General features: G+C 41.6%; 1 protein-coding gene across 4 annotated transcripts in view; it reads right to left on the bottom strand.

The window, feature by feature from the left end:
- Positions 1 to 7,124, bottom strand: part of SPART (spartin) — a 31,975-nt gene extending 24,851 nt beyond the window's left edge. Inside the window, exon 1 of one of the 4 annotated variants that reach the window (XM_055542357.1) lies at positions 6,820 to 7,124. The gene's annotated coding sequence lies outside the window, so the exon portion shown is untranslated. Of the gene's footprint in view, positions 1 to 6,489; positions 6,701 to 6,819 lie in introns of those variants that run through there. The other 3 variants (XM_055542359.1, XM_055542356.1, XM_055542358.1) reach the window with 3 other exon arrangements.
- Positions 7,125 to 15,845: the final 8,721 nt, after the last annotated feature.

The raw sequence follows: 15,845 nt of genomic DNA, 5'->3' as shown, positions 1-15,845 counted from the left end.
GACAATGCCTAACACTGAAAAATAAAGTAACAATATAAGCATCCTATTTATTATAGATTCAGACAGAAAGACCAGAAGTGGTAAGAAAACGGATACAAGCTTTGGGAGTAAGGGATGAGACCAGGGTGGTGGGATCTCTGATTTTCACTGCAAGCCTTATAAAAATATTTAATTCTTTCTATGTGCAGGATAAAAACAATTAGTAATTTTTAAAAATAAACTAAAGCTTTAGAGCAGCACTGTCTAACACAATTATAAATGTTAACTACATATGTAATTTAAAAATTTCTAATAGCCACATTAAAAAGTAAAAAACTTCAGTGATAGCATTTTATTTATCCAAAAACATCCGAAATATTATTTCACCATGTACCCAATATAAAAATTATTAATGAGATAGTTTTCCTTATTTTTGGCATTAAGTCTTCAAAACCTAGTGTGTATTTTATGCTTGAGGCATATCTCAATTTCAACTACCTTCATTTCAAGCCCTCAATACCCAGATGTGCCTACTACAGACACTGTGGTTTTATTTTCCTGTGATCTCAGTAAAAATTATAATGATAGGATAATTTAAAGGACTTAAGGCTCTTTTAGCAACCATCTGCACTATAAAGGCATCACCAAACTAGCCTAACTATACTTTCTAACCTGAAAAATAAACCACTGGTCAGTCACATACAGGGACTTCACGGTAGTTGAGAGAGAGTGTGTGTGTGTACATTTATATATATCTGTCCCCAATTTAGAAAACATCACATACAATCGAGTATCATCAGAGATCTTACTTGTCCCACCTTGAATCCCCTATGAAAACGGACAACCCCACATTGGAATCTGTCTTTAGAACAGAATGCCAGTAGAATGCTTTCTTTCCTCAGACATCATGGGATAGAAATTCTGCATTCCACCCTCCTTAAGATAAAAGCAGGCTTAGAGTTCAGAAAGCAAGACAGCAGAGGTTTACACAGGCTATGGCAAGCTGACCCAGGAATTTAACCAGCACTCTTTTTAAGTTTGTTCAAATGACTTACTTGAACACGGTCTTGAACAACACTGTGACTTGGAATTTTTTGCTCTGTGCTATAGGATAGCACATGTTCTTCCCTGATAGCTCAACTGGTAAAAAAAAATCCACCTGCAATGCAGGAGACCCCAGTTTGATTCCTGGGTCGGGAAGATCCCTTGGAGAAGGGACAGGCTACCCACTCCAGTATTCTTGGGCTTCCCTTGGGCTCAGCTGGTAAAGAATCCGCCTGCAATGCAGGAGACCTGGGTTCAATCCCTGGGTTGGGAAGATCCCCTGGAGAAGGGAAGGTTACCCACTCCAGTATTCCTGCCTGGAGAATTCCATGGACTGTAGTCCATGGGGTTGCCAAGAGTCAGACAGGACTGAGCGACTTTCACTTACACAGGACACCATGACTACCAAGGACGCCATTTACAGAGCTTTTAATGTGTGCTGGAGACCAAGCTAGATGTTCATTTCATTCAGTCCTTACAAACAACTCTTGAGACATTGTTACTGTTACCAGTACTTTGCAGGAGGAAGAAAAATGAGGCTTGAAGGCCTTAACTGCTTTAGATCACATGTTTCTGAAAGACCTTGGAGCTAAGAATTACTTTCATATTTTTAAAAGATTATAAAAACAAGGATATGCAACAGAGATTATATGTGGCCCACAAGCCTAAAACATCTTACCATCTACTGAAAAGAGTTTACTAACCCATTGCCTTAGATTACAGAATTAGATAGTCTGATTCCAAAACGAATCCTCTAAATCAGGGTTTCTCAATCTCAGTTTGATTCACATTTTGGGCTGGAAAATTCTTTGTTATGGGAGGCTGTCCTGATCACTGCTAAGTCACTTCAGTCGTGTCCGACTCTGTGCGACCCCAGAGACGGCAGCCCATCAGGCTCCCCTGTCCCTGGGATTCTCCAGGCAAGAACACTGAAGTGGGTTGCCATTTCCTTCTCCAATGCATATAAGTGAAAAGTGAAAGGGAAGTCGCTCAGTCGTGTCCAACCCTAAGCGACCCCATGGACACTAAGGAGCCCACCAGGCTCCTCCATCCATGGGATTTTCCAGGCAAGAGTACTGGAGTGGGGTGCCATTGCCTTCTCCGGTCCTGATCACTGGAGGATGTTTATCCCCACTCTGATCTCTATCTACTAGGTGCCAGAAGCAGCGACCCCCTCTACCCACCACATGACGATCAAAAATGTCTCCACGGTGGCTCCGTGGTAAAGAATCTGCCTGCCAACGCAAGAGACACAGGTTTGATCCCTGATCTGGGAAGATCCCACTTGAGGCGAAGCAACTGAGCCTATGCTCTAGAGCCTGGGAACCGCAACTACTGAAGCCCAAGTGCCCTAGAGCCCATGTTCTGCAACAAGAGAAGTCACAACAGGAACTAGAGAAGAGCCCGCAAGGCAACAAGGACCCTGCACAGCCAAACATTTAAAAAATAAATAAGTAAAATTATTTTTTTTTTAAATCTCCAGGCATTGCCAAAACGTACCCTGGCTGCAAAATCATCCCCTGTTGACAACCACAGCTCAAATGGTCTTTAAATGAGGGACTGTGTACCGAGGGGAACATGAAGATTTGTCAAGGAACATGTAACAACAACATATACAATTTTAAGAAAAAGGCTTTCAGATCCCTTCTCACTAAAACTGACCTATGGGCAACAGACCTGCAGTTTAGCTATCATGCTATTGCTTTTCCTCTTTCAAGCTCCTTTCACAATCTTCCCAGTTTGCAAAACTTTACCAAATATACCACACTCTCGTTTCTATTTTTACTATGGTGTATTTCCCAGCATGGAAAGGCAGAATTCATGGTAGAATGAAACAGCCCCAAAGTCACAGGTGTTGATTTCAATTTTAGGCATGACTCCCAACTATTCATCTCCTTAAGATATAAATTTCCACTAAAATTCCATTTTTATATTGAATTATCCTTTATCAAAATCCATCAGGTATTATGCTGTTCTATTACTACTTGTAATAATTCAATCCAGAAGAAAAGAAACTCCTAGAGCTATAGTCAAAGAAAAATTTTAAAACTTAGTTTCAACTTACACAAGTATTTTTATTAAAGACATGTATGACAGAGAATAAAAAGCTTTTGAATATAAATAAATTACATTAAAAGAATACTCAGGAGTGAGTAAAAGTAGAAATGGATAAAATCAAAGTACAATTTCCAAGAAAAAGGAACCATGTAAAATAGCATATATTTTAAAAACTGAGGGTGATGTATATAAAAGTGTAATATTATACCCCATGAGATACAGTTAAGAGTGATGAACCAATTTTATATTAAAATGTATCTATACTATGTGGGATACTGCATCCTTTCCAACCACCTGAGAGTATAATGCAAAACATTATAAACCAACTTTAAACCTATGCAAACGGAATTGTTTTACACAAATTATTTTGGGGGTTCACAAGTAAATTAAAAACACAGTTCTAAATCCACTCACTATGATATTATATTGCAAACATGAGACACACATGGTCTGTGACACTTAGAAGCACCGTAATTTACTACCTTTTATTAAGCTCTCTGGATATGCTCGGCACTGTTATATGCTCCATTTACTCCTCATATCCTTGGAGGGTTGTTCTGATTTAGAAAATGTTTAACAAATACTCAGCAGCTTGCTCAAGAACTAGTCAATGAGGTGGTAAATGGAAAAGATAGATTCAAAGAGTCAGGCTCAATAGTATTTGTCAAGAAAATGACCTAACTACAAAGTTAAACCTCCCGCTATATGAACAAGTAGTGAGCAGAGTGAAGGAGGTGTGAAGGGTAACTGAAGTGTTTCAGTTACTTAGACTTCAGGCTCAAGTCTTAAAGGGTAGATAGCATTTGAAGACAGAAAGCATGCACGATAAAGGAACCCTCGGTAGAAGCAGTATTACCTTGCAAACATCTTTATTTAAAACTTATTTCACAGAAGGAGCTGAAAGATTTCCTAAATGTGTCACTGGAGGAAGGGGGTGGGGGCTATTCACAGGGAAGACAGGTGTGTGCGCGCACGTCCATTTGTGCGTGGGGGGGAGGGGGGGTTCCATGGGTCAGCTGCTGCTGTCGTCTTCACTTTGAAGAGGAAAAAATATATATATATGGCAGTAGAACAGCCTGGAGATCTAGCAGATGAAATGTACTTGGTAATCTCATCACAGAAAGAAGAAACTTTCTACTAAAATATTACATTTTTATTTTGTGGTTGTTACGGGATTTGCTTTTTCTCAGTACTCTCTGAGAAGGTGCATTTCACAGAAAAAAGGACTATACGATGGTGACTTAAAAACAAAGAAGTCTCTCCTACTCCTAACCATAGTCAAGTGCTTATAAAGTGTCTTGAAAAGATAAAAACTATTATTACATGACTTCGCACTTTAATTTTTAAAGTTGAAAACAGAAGTCTTTGAAACGTCAATCTGAAGTATCAAATAAAACAATACCTACACCACTACATTCATTTTCAATCACAAATCAAAACCTGGCTCCAGATACCAATGGCGCATTTAACCTATTTTTTAAACGTTCTAATAAAAGTAAAATGCATTTATTTCATGTAACAGTGTGTGTGTGTGTGTGTGTGCGCGCGAGCGCGCGCGCACGCGCAAGCACAAGCACACTTTAAAAAAAACACTAGGAGCAAAGAAGTTCAATTCTGAACCAACCACTTTGTCTTTATTAGTTCAATCTCATAAACACTTGGGAGAAAGCAATGGCACCCCACTCCAGTACTCTTGCCTGGAAAATCCCACGGATGGAGGAGCCTGGTGGGCTGCAGTCCATGGTGTTGCGAAGAGTCGGACTCGACTGAGCGACTTCCCTTTCACTTTTCACTTTCATGCATTGGAGAAGGAAATGGCAACCCACTCCAGTGTTCTTGCCTGGAGAATCCCAGGGACGGGGGAGCCTGGTGGGCTGCCGTCTATGGGGTCGCACAGAGTCGGACACGACTGAAGCGACTTAGCAGCAGCAGCATAAACACTAAAAGTAGTAACAATCATGCTAACAATCAATATCACAAGAAGTCTTTAATAATATAACCATTCATCTCCCCGGAGAAGTCAATGGCACCCCACTCCAGTACTCTTGCCTGGAAAATCCCATGGACGCAGGAGCCTGGTGGGCTGCCGTCCATGGTGTTGCGAAGAGTCGGACTCGACTGAGCGACTTCACTTTCACTTTTCACTTTCACGCATTGGAGAAGGAAATGGCAACCCACTCCAGTATTCTTGCCTGGAGAATCCCAGGGACGGGGGAGCCTGGTGGGCTGCAGTCTATGGGGTCGCACAGAGTCGGACATGACTGAAGCGACTTAGCAGCAGCGGCAGTAGCAGCAGCATTCATCTCCCTAGAAAGCCCTTTACAAAATAAAACCAAGCAAACAAACAAAAGGAGCAGGAACTTTTCCCAAATATCTATCTGTAACTGCCTCTGTAGCAACTCACCCTATTTTGGCTTGCTAGAGGAACTATATATAGTGACATTTCACAAAGCCTCACAGGTAAGAGACAGCGCAGGAGAGAAGAGCTTCTTATTCCAAATACGTTTCACATAAAGTCACCAACTTAAGTCTGCTAATGTAAAAGAGAGCGAAACAAAAAGTACCTCCACTTATAATGGCAGGGGGGCCTTCTCATATTACTTTTGCGTTCGGAAATTTCAAAGAAAATTGTTGAATTCCTAAACATTTTGAGGCCACGCATTTCAGAGGCAACAACAATGAAGACAAGCTCATTAAATTACCATGCAATAAAGCAAATCTCGAGCATCCTCAAGAAACAGAGTAAACCAATTCATTTACAATTAAGAGAGTGGCGAACTGGGCCAACCCTACAGTAACGCAATAATGCCGCGTCACGAAACTGCGCATTCCAAGAGCAACTTTCTCCAGGCAGAGAAATTAAGTCGGAGGGATCTTCTGCAGTGCGCAGTCCCCCCCCAACCCCCCCGCCCCCGCCAAAACACGAACAACTGTTTTCGAAGGAGTAAAATCATGAGCTACCCACCCCCATGTGGCTGACTTTCTATAAAGAAAGGTTTCGGAACTTTCACTAAGCTGTAAGCGCCGGGTGAGGGTGAATAATCGGTAAACAGCGGGGCTGGGGAGGCCAGAATGGTCCATAGATGCTTCGGGAAGACCGCCACCCGAGGGGGGCAGGCGGCGCCCTCCAACCCAACAGTAAACAGGGAGGGGGCGTAGCGAGCTCGAAGGTTCCGCAGATACACGAGGTGAGGGTTAACTAAGAACTTCGCAAACGAATCCCTCCCGAAACCGCTCCCTTCCACGAAAGTTCCATCTCTGAGACCTGGATGGGAGCCCGAGGCCTTCTCGGCCCTTCCCACCCGGCCAGCGCGCCGCGGGCCCGGGGCGCCGACGCCACCCGCCAGCCTTGGGTGGGTGGGGTCCGCGCAGGGGCGACTCCTTCCCTCCCTCCGGCCGCCGCCCCACCTGTGCCTGCCAGACCGCCCGGCCCTTCGGTCGCAGCGCAGAGTCCGCTCCCTCAGACGCGGTGCCGCCGCCGCCGCCGGCCCCCAGAGTTCCGCGCGGACTGACCCGCGGGTCCCGGAGCCCCGCACGCCGGGGCTGACAAAGCCTGAGGAGGCGCGCGCTTCGGAGCGCGCCACGTCACGCGCCCGCGCCGCCCCGCCCGCCAGCGCGGCTCCCGCGTGACCCGAGCGCGCGGCTCCCGCAGCTCGGTCCTCACGTGACGCCCACGCGGGCCCGCTGCGTCGCGGACTCGTCCCCCGCCCTCCCAGCCTCAGTTTTGTCCGCTCAGACCTTCTAAATGGCCTCTGCGGCGAAGTCAGTCCACTTGGAATGTCTGAGTCACCATAAAACTCTAGAGGGAGTAAAAGATAAAGGCCCGAAGGCCAGGGAAGAACCACTTGAGCCAGCGACTCAGCGCGGACTCCCCAACTAGGGTCTCCCGGCCACGTCGACGGTCCGGCGCTTGCGCAGTCTCTTACTCTCTTGTGGACCCCAGGCCGCGGGAGGGAGTGGTCCAGAGCTGTGGGCGTTGAGGCTTGATGGTTAGGGGCAGCCGTGTGTGCTAAAAGTTTGTAGAAACAGCACGGTAAAAAAAAAATTAAGTTCCTGACTGCTAAGGTTAAATAGCAAATGTGCTGATTCCATTTATGATTATGGAAAGTCAAAAGGAAAATCAAAGTAAACATACGCTTCTTTAAATGTTCTTTAAAGTTAATAAGATAGTTTGTGTGCGTGGACAGGGAATGTTGCCTGATTTTCCAGTTCTGCAAGGATCAAGCCAGTGCAGCCGCCCCTGCCCCCTCACATGAGCCCCGAGGCGAGTTTAGGATGGAGAAAAACACAACAGCGGGTCTGTGCTTTGGTTACTGGTCCTAGTTAGTGAAGATGCCTATCTAAAGATGAACCCAGGCTCGCATCTTCTGATACAGAGAAAGGGACTAAGATCATGAACTTTAATCTGTTCTTTGTGATTAGCAGTAATCTTTTGAAGTTCCACGTTTTTTCCCCTTAAGGGGAAAAACACTCCACAAAACTACATATTCTGGTTTCTTTCTCCCTGATTCTTCAGAGCAGTTTTTCAAAATTATCTAAGAGGCTGTCTCCAGGGCAATAGCCTTTAGTAAGAGCCTGGTATAAAACTTAATCTTGAAACTTTTAGACTGTATGTTTTTCTTCAGTCTGCAGATGGCAGATTTTACAGTCTTGAATAGACTTGCATTAAAGTCTATGTATAGTGCCCTGAGCTCTTAAGACTAGCTAAGTGACTTGTTTGAGAATGGCAGTGACTTAATTCCAGATGAATTGTTACTCCGTTCAGTCAAACTTGGGCTTCCCTTGTGGCTCAGCTGGTAAAGAATCTGCCCGCAATGCGAGAGACCTGGGTTCGATCCCTGGGTTGGGAAGAGCCCCTGGAGAAGGGAAAGGCTACCCACTCCAGTATTCTGGCCTGGAGAATTCCATGGACTGTATAGTCCATGGGATTGCAAAGAATTGGACGCAACTGAGCGACTTTCACTTTCTTTCAGTCAAAATTAATGATAGGAAATATTGGATGACTATTGGGGGAGGCTTATAAGTTTAAAATTTGGTAGTTCCATTTGGTATTAATAGTTCTCTGAAATCTCAGAAAGATAACAGCCATCCATCCCAAAGAGAAAAACCTATGGGGGGGTGGGGGTGGGGGTGGGGTGGGGGTGGTATACATTAATACAGTGGTTTTAAATGATTTTTCTCTTATACATCTTAAAAAGAATTATGAGAAACTGTGACTATGTACCTTCTCCCTCATTTTTGATTGAGCATCAAAAATTTTCATCTCACTTAAAGAGTTGTAAAGGATACAAATTGTTTTCTAGTAACTTGACATTCTAAAATAAGAGATACATAACTTTTAATTGTAGCCAGTAGAGTCTAAATACCAGATAGTTTTATATCATCATCAAATTTTAAAACTATATTGACAAGCATTTCTTTAATAGAAGAAAATTTACACCATTCCTTTTCTTCTTTTTATTTATTTATTTAGCTGCACCAAGTCTTAGTTGTAGATCCTGTAGATCTGAGACAGGATCTTTTGTTGTGGCATGTGGGATCTAGTTCCCTGACCAGGGATCAAACCCATGCCCCCTGATTTTCAAGCACAGAGAGTTAGCCACTGAACCACTAGGGAAATAGCCATTCCTTTTTGCCCTAAACTCATGTTTCCATGGGGCTTCCCTGGTGGCTCAGAGGATAAAGCATCTGCCTGCAATGCAGGAGACTCGGGTTCGATGCCTGGATTGGGAAGATCCCCTGGAGAAGGGAATGGCAACCCACTCCAGTATTCTTGCTTGGAGAATCCCCTGGACAGAGAAGCCTGGCGGGCTATAGTCCACGGGGCCACAAAGAGTTGGATACGACTGAGTGACTTCACTTCCTTTCACTTTCATGTTTCCATATCACTTAATGAAAATTTACCCTGATATTTATTCTGGTTATCCCCAAAATATAAGCAATAAAAAGAAAAAAAAAGGTAAATTGTATGTCATCAAAATGAAAACAATTTGCTCTTCAAAAAACACCATCAAGAAATCGAAAGTACAACCTACAGACTGAGAATATATTTTCGAATCATCATATTTTACTTGTATTTCAAACATATGAAAGTTATTAGGTTAGTTATAACCTAATAATCAACAAGCTAAGTAATAAAATTTTAAGTGGGCAAAAGATTTGAATAGGTATTTCTCCAAAGATATACAAATGTCCATGAAAAGATTCTCAACCTCATTAATCTTTCAGGAAATGCAAGTCAAAAACAACGAGATGCCATTACTTACTCACTAGAATGGTTGTAATAAAAAGACACTAACTAGTGTCCTATAAAAATATGGAGAAATTCAAACCTCATGCAATACTAATAGCAATGTAAAATGATGCAGTCATTTTTTGAAAAAGTTTGTTTCTTAAAAGGTTATACATAGACTTACCATTACTATATGACCTAGAAACTCCTCCTATAGGTGAAATTCTATAGACATATGTTTTCATTTTACTTGGTTCAAAATATTGGGAGATGCTGCTGTTATAAAACTCTTTCCACACCTATATATTTATTAATAGTGTGTTTAGGTGGCTACAGTTTCTCAGTTTTCACATCTATAACTATTAATATTGAAATAGGATGTTGAATTCTGTCTAGTTCTGGAAATAGTTTACATATAATACAAACAATAATATAAATACTTGTACACACATACAAAGTGCACAAGAGGACTTGACAGAAATGTTCATAGCAACCTTATTTAAAACAGCCAAAAAGTGAAAACAACCCAAATGTCAATCAGCCAATGAACTGATCTTTGAAAATGCAGTATACCACTACAATGAAATATTCTATTCCCAAAGTTTCCACGACATGGATGACCCTCAAAAACATTATGCTCAGTGAAAGAAGCCAGACATGAACATAAATTTCTTTTTCAATGATTTTTCTTTGAAAGGCAAATATAAAGAGGCAGAAAGTAGATTATTGGTTACCGAGGGCTGGGCTTGGTAATGGAATTGACTGTAAATGGACAGGAGGTTTTTCCTTTAGGATGATCAAGATGTTCTAAAATTAGATTGTGATGATGGTTGTACAGCTCTGTAAGTACAATGAAATTCACTTGAATTGCATATTTAAAATGAGTGAATTTTATGATATTTAAATTATATTTGAAACAGTTTAAAAATATCTACTGGGGAATTCCCTGGTGATCCAGTGGTTAGGACTTCACATTCTCACTGCTGAGGGCTTGGGTTCAGTCCCTGGTTGGGAAACTAAGATTCCACAAGCTGCAGGGTGCAGCCAGAAAAAAAATAACAACTCCTTGATTGACTGTTATTTATATTATATGTGTTATACATTTGGATAAACATTTATTGAACAAAGAGTATATATTTATTGGAAATATACCCTGATAAGGTGATAGAGACTTCTTCAATTGATTCATATATTTGTGGATGACTATCATTTATTTTTAGAATGGGACAGGATTTAGCATCAGTTCTATCCACTTTTAACATTTAAAAATGTAAAGCTTGAGAAACTGCTTGCATAAACAAAATAAAATTAACAGAAGGAATTTTATAACAGCATCGTCATTCAATTCTTTAAACTATCAAATCTTATGCTGCATATCACTATGATACATCATGCAAATTTGTATTTTACTCCAATGGATCCTTATTCCATTTTTTTAATTAAAAAACTGAAAATCACTTGACAGCCAAAATATCTGTCACGAAGTTATAATGTTATTTACCTCCTCAATTTCCTGGACGAACACCAAAAAAGCTTTATTAACACAGACCATCTGGTACCACTGAGGTCCCAGTATCCTTAGTAATGCCACATTCAAGGGAGTGCCTGAATACCTCTAGTGGTGGCTGGGCACAAGGAGGGAACCCCCACGTCACTGCTGCACTCACTCAGAACTCCGCTTCAGCACCAGGTAACTGGGGCAGGAGGATCACTGGTGCCCCTGACCCTCCAGACAGAGAGCCCCCCACTGCCAGGTGTGGGGAGCGGGAGCCCACACCTAGCAGTGGCGTGGGAAGCACTCCTAGGTCTGGGAAGTGGGAGAGTAGGGGGTGGGAGGGTAGAGGGAAGGAGGGAGTGATTCTTGATTTAAATACCACCAACTCTCTGTGTTCTTGTGATTTCAGATCTTTTGGGGGAGTGGTCTGCAGAGTGCCTTATGCTGTTAAGGCAGAATTGACACTCAATAAGGCGGGTTTTAATTGCCTTACTGAAAATCCACAAAAACTAAACTCATATTAAAGTTTTCCTCTCTGTGTTTTATCCTGTATAACTTGATTAATTTTGTAGCCCTTTAAACATTACCACTCTATTTTAAGTTATCACCATAATGTGGGCTATTTGGTTAACTGTTAAGGTCCTTTATTTGCACAGGCTTCTTCCAAGGCAGCACTTGAAATGTGCTTACCTGTATGTTTTACTAAAATTTGCAGAAAGAAAAAAGAGTTTAGTCACAATCAGTTAAGACCACTGACTCTTTACACTTGACTTCCCTTCCTGTCCTTGGTGCTTACATGACTGCATCGCGTTTGAGATCTAGGCTTCCCTGGTAGCTCAGAATCTACCCCACAATTCAGGAGACCTGGGTTTTATCCATGGGTCCCTGGAGAAGGGAATAGCTATCTACTCCAGTACTCTTGCCTGGAGAATTCCATGGACTGGTGGGCTACAGTCAAAGGGGTCTCAAAGAGTTGGACACAACTGAGCAACTTATACTTTGACTTTCAAGGAGAAGTGGAGTTGGTTGTTGTTGTTGTTGTTCAGTCCCTCAGTCGTGTTCAACTCTTTGTGACCCCATGGACTGCAGCACTCTAGGCTTCCCTATCCTTCATCATCTCCCAGAGCTTGCTCAAACTCATGTCCATTGAGTCGGTGATGCCATCCAACCATATTATCCTCTGCTGTCCCCTTCTCCTCCTGCCTTCAATCTTTCCCAGCATCAGGGTCTTTTCTAATGAATTGGTTCTTCCCATCAGGTAGCCAAAGTATTGGAGTTTCAGCTTCAGCATCAGTCCTTCCAATGAATATTCAGGACTGATTTCCTTTAGGATGGACTGGTTTGATCTTGCAGTCCAAGAGACTCTCAAGAGTCTTCTCCAACACCACAGTTCAAAAGCACCAATTCTTCGGTGCTCTACCTTTTTACGGTCCAATTCTCACATCCATACATGACTACTAGAAAAACCATACCTTTGACTAGACAGACCTTTGTTGGCAAAGTCATGTCTCTGCTTTTGAATATGCTGTCTAGGTTGGTCATAACTTTCCTTCCAAGGAGTAAGCGTCTTTTAATTTCATTGCTGCAGTCACCATCTGCAGTGATTTTGGAGCCCAGAAAAATCAAGTCAGCCACTGTTTCCCCATCTATCTTTCATGAAGTGATGGGACCAGATGCCATGATCTTCATTTTCTGAATGTTGAGCTTTAATCCAACTTTTTCACTCTCCTCTTTCACTTTCATCAAGAGGCTCTTTAGTTCCTCTTTGTTTTCTGCCATAAGGGTGGTGTCATCTGCATATCTGAGGTTATTGATATTTCTCCCGGCAATCTTGATTCCAGCTTGTGCTTCATCCAGCCCAGCGTTTCTCATGATGTACTCTGCATATAAGTTAAATAAGCAGGGTGACAATATACAGCCTTGACATATTCCTTTCCAATTTGGAACCAGTCTGTTGTTTCATGTCTGGTTCTAACTGTTGCTTCTTGATCTGCATACAGGTTTCACAGGAGGCAGTTAAGGTAGTCTGGTATTCCCATCTCTTTAAGAATTTCCCACACTTTGTTGTGATCCACACAATGAAAGGCTTTAGCATCGTCAATGTTGTGCATTTAATTATGAGATATGTTTATAGTTGCTTCTGTGTGTGATTGTGTTATTGCTAGCCATCCTGTTGTAGCACTGACTTCCAGGGAAATTCCTATTCTGCTGGCTTATCTGTTGCCATTTAACATAAAGATGCCAGCTAAGGGTCATATTGCTCTATGAACGTGTCCTACAGTACACAGCATCAAAAGACTGATGGAAGAGAAACAACGTTTGAAATATATAGGGCTAGAAGCAAATCTATTTCAAATGATTCCAGTCATCAGACATGAAAGGATGCCTGCATGGGTGTGTGCTCAGTCATGTCCAACTCGGCCACATCACGGACTGTAGCCCACCAGGCTCCTCTATCCATGGAATTTTCCAGGCAAGATTACTGGAGTGGGTTGCCATTTCCTTCTCTAGAGGATCTTTAGTTGGTTTCTTTAGCAAATACATAAATATCTTTTAAAAAGAACCTATTAATTAAACTACAGAAAACAATTTTTTTAACATTTCTTACTAACCTGATTTGGCTTTGTTCTGATCAAGTTGATACTTTTTATATTATAGAGAGGTTAATGACATGCTCAGTAAAGTACCTTGTTTTCTATATATGTATAAATCGGAGCAGGCGATGGCACCCCACTCCGGTACTCTTGCCTGGAAAATCCCATGGATGCAGGAGCCTGGTAGGCTGCAGTCCATGGAGTCATGAAGAGTCAGACACGGCTGAGTGACTTCCCTTTCACTTTTCACTTTCATGCATTGGAGAAGGAAATGGCAACCCACTCCAGTGTTCTTGCCTGGAGAATCCCAGGGACGGGGGAGCCTGGTGGGCTGCCATCTATGGGGTTGCACAGAGTCGGACATGACTGAAGCGACTTACAGCAACAGCAGCAGCATATGTATTAATACATGTCTCTGTTAAAAAGCAGAGACATTGCTTTACCCTCAAAGGTCCATATAGTCAAAGCTATGGTTTTTCCAGTAGTCATGTATGGATGTTGAGAGTTGGACCATAAAGAACGCTGAGCGCCGAAGAATTGATATCTTGGAAAAACTCAAAGAACTGATGCCTTCGAACTATGGTGCTGGAGAAGACTCTTGAGAGTCCCTTGGACAGGAAGGAGATCCAACCAGTCAGTCCTAAAGGAAATCAGTCCTGAATATTCATTGGAAGGATTGATGTTGAAGTTGAAGCTCCAATACTTTGGCCACTTGATGCAAAGAGCTGACCCATTGGAAAAGACCCCAATTCTGGGGAAGACTGAAGGCAGGAAGAGAAGGGGACAACAGAGGATGAGATGGTTGGATGGCATCACTGACTCAGTGGACATGAGTTTGAGCAAATTCTGGGAGATGATGAAGGACAGGGAAGCCTGGTGTGCTGTAGTCCATGGGATGGCATGGCAACCTCCTCCAATATTCTTGCCTGGAGAATTCCATGGACAGAGGAGCCTAGTGGCCTATCTAGGGTCCATAGGGTCGCAAAGAGTCAGACATGACTGAAGCTACTGAGCAAGTACACATGAGTTCCTAAAGACACAGGCAAATAAGAGAGAAATAAATGGAAGAATAGGCATAGCATTTTGTAATACTGTTACTAGATTAGAAATGAGCAGAGATTGGCAACAGGTGGAATGAAAAATGAGAAGCAGTGCACACTCAGAAGAGAGGAGAAGGCAAGCAACCCAGTAGACTGACAAAAAACCTCAAAAGAAAAAAATTTACCTCATATTGCATTTGATTCTGTTTTGATTTGTGATTAAGAAACCTAAATTTCCTGAATCCTTAGTGTTGTTTGCCAAAAAAGAAAAGAAAGAAAAAAACGAAATGCATTGTGCTTTGTTTTTGTTTAATTTGAACTAAAAATTTTGGGAAATTTCCCTAAAATTTCAATATCCATCTTGCTTACATTGTCCAGAACAAGACAAATACACAATTGATGCTGAACAGAACTAAACTGGGGAAGGCGTAATCTCAGAAACAGAAGTGTCCTGTAGACTGTGAATGCCTTGGGAATGTCTGGACATTTGGATGAGAGCGTCAGATTTTCTACAAGAGGTGGAGATGGAGGCTCAAAGGAAATGTCAGTGCCCTTCAGTCTAAGACAATCAAGGATACATACAAAGTCTAAACTTCTATTTAAACACTGCTTGTCTTTCTGTAGGAGAAACCTGTGAGTGGAATGTGAGAGAACCCCTTGATAAAACAGTGAAGTTGTTTCATTTTCTGCATAGCAAAAATGGTGGTTATATTTAAGTACTCCATGTACATGTGTAAAGGTTTTCCAAGTTCTGTGTAATTAGGGATGACAAGCATAAAGGGAAGAGGGTATCTTTAGTGCTGGTTGGCTAGTTATATGTTAGCCCTTTCTCCTTCTTGAGTATATTACCTATGGGGAAGCTGAGAAGAAAAATGTGTGATGACTCAAAACCGATATAGTTTCATGTATTCTGGCATCTAGTATTACTGCTTAAAGTCTAGAAAGATTATCATCTTAGCGATTTTCAAAAAAAATTTTGAATGAGGCTTAAAACTTCTAATTCAGTTCTGAGAATATAAATACAATTGTTAAAAAAAAAGAACAGGAAATTAAAATGTGATACAGTGTTATTAACTAAAGTACAGAGTTTTGTTTAAATTACACAAAATGTCATGCTAGTGTCCATTATTTGTTTTCATATCTTATTCAAGATTCTGCATTGTATTTAGTTGCATTGAGCAGCATGCAACAAATTCTGGTAAATTCTCTTTTCATTTTTATACTGTTATTATACATTTCTATACTGTTCTAATTTTCCTTATTATGGCTTCATAAATACACTCATCATTTAAAAGTGGACATTTAATTTCCAAATGCCTGGAGTTTTTAAGTTATCTTTCATATTAATTTTCTCATTTAAATATTTTCTTCTCTGCAATCACCCCCTCTGTGTTTTTTCAGTC

Source organism: Bubalus kerabau, chromosome 12 (assembly GCF_029407905.1).
Source record: "Bubalus kerabau isolate K-KA32 ecotype Philippines breed swamp buffalo chromosome 12, PCC_UOA_SB_1v2, whole genome shotgun sequence".
Classification (NCBI taxonomy): Eukaryota; Metazoa; Chordata; class Mammalia; order Artiodactyla; family Bovidae; genus Bubalus; species Bubalus kerabau.
Note: the sequence above shows the minus strand (reverse complement) of the source record. Positions and strands in the feature narration are given on the sequence as shown.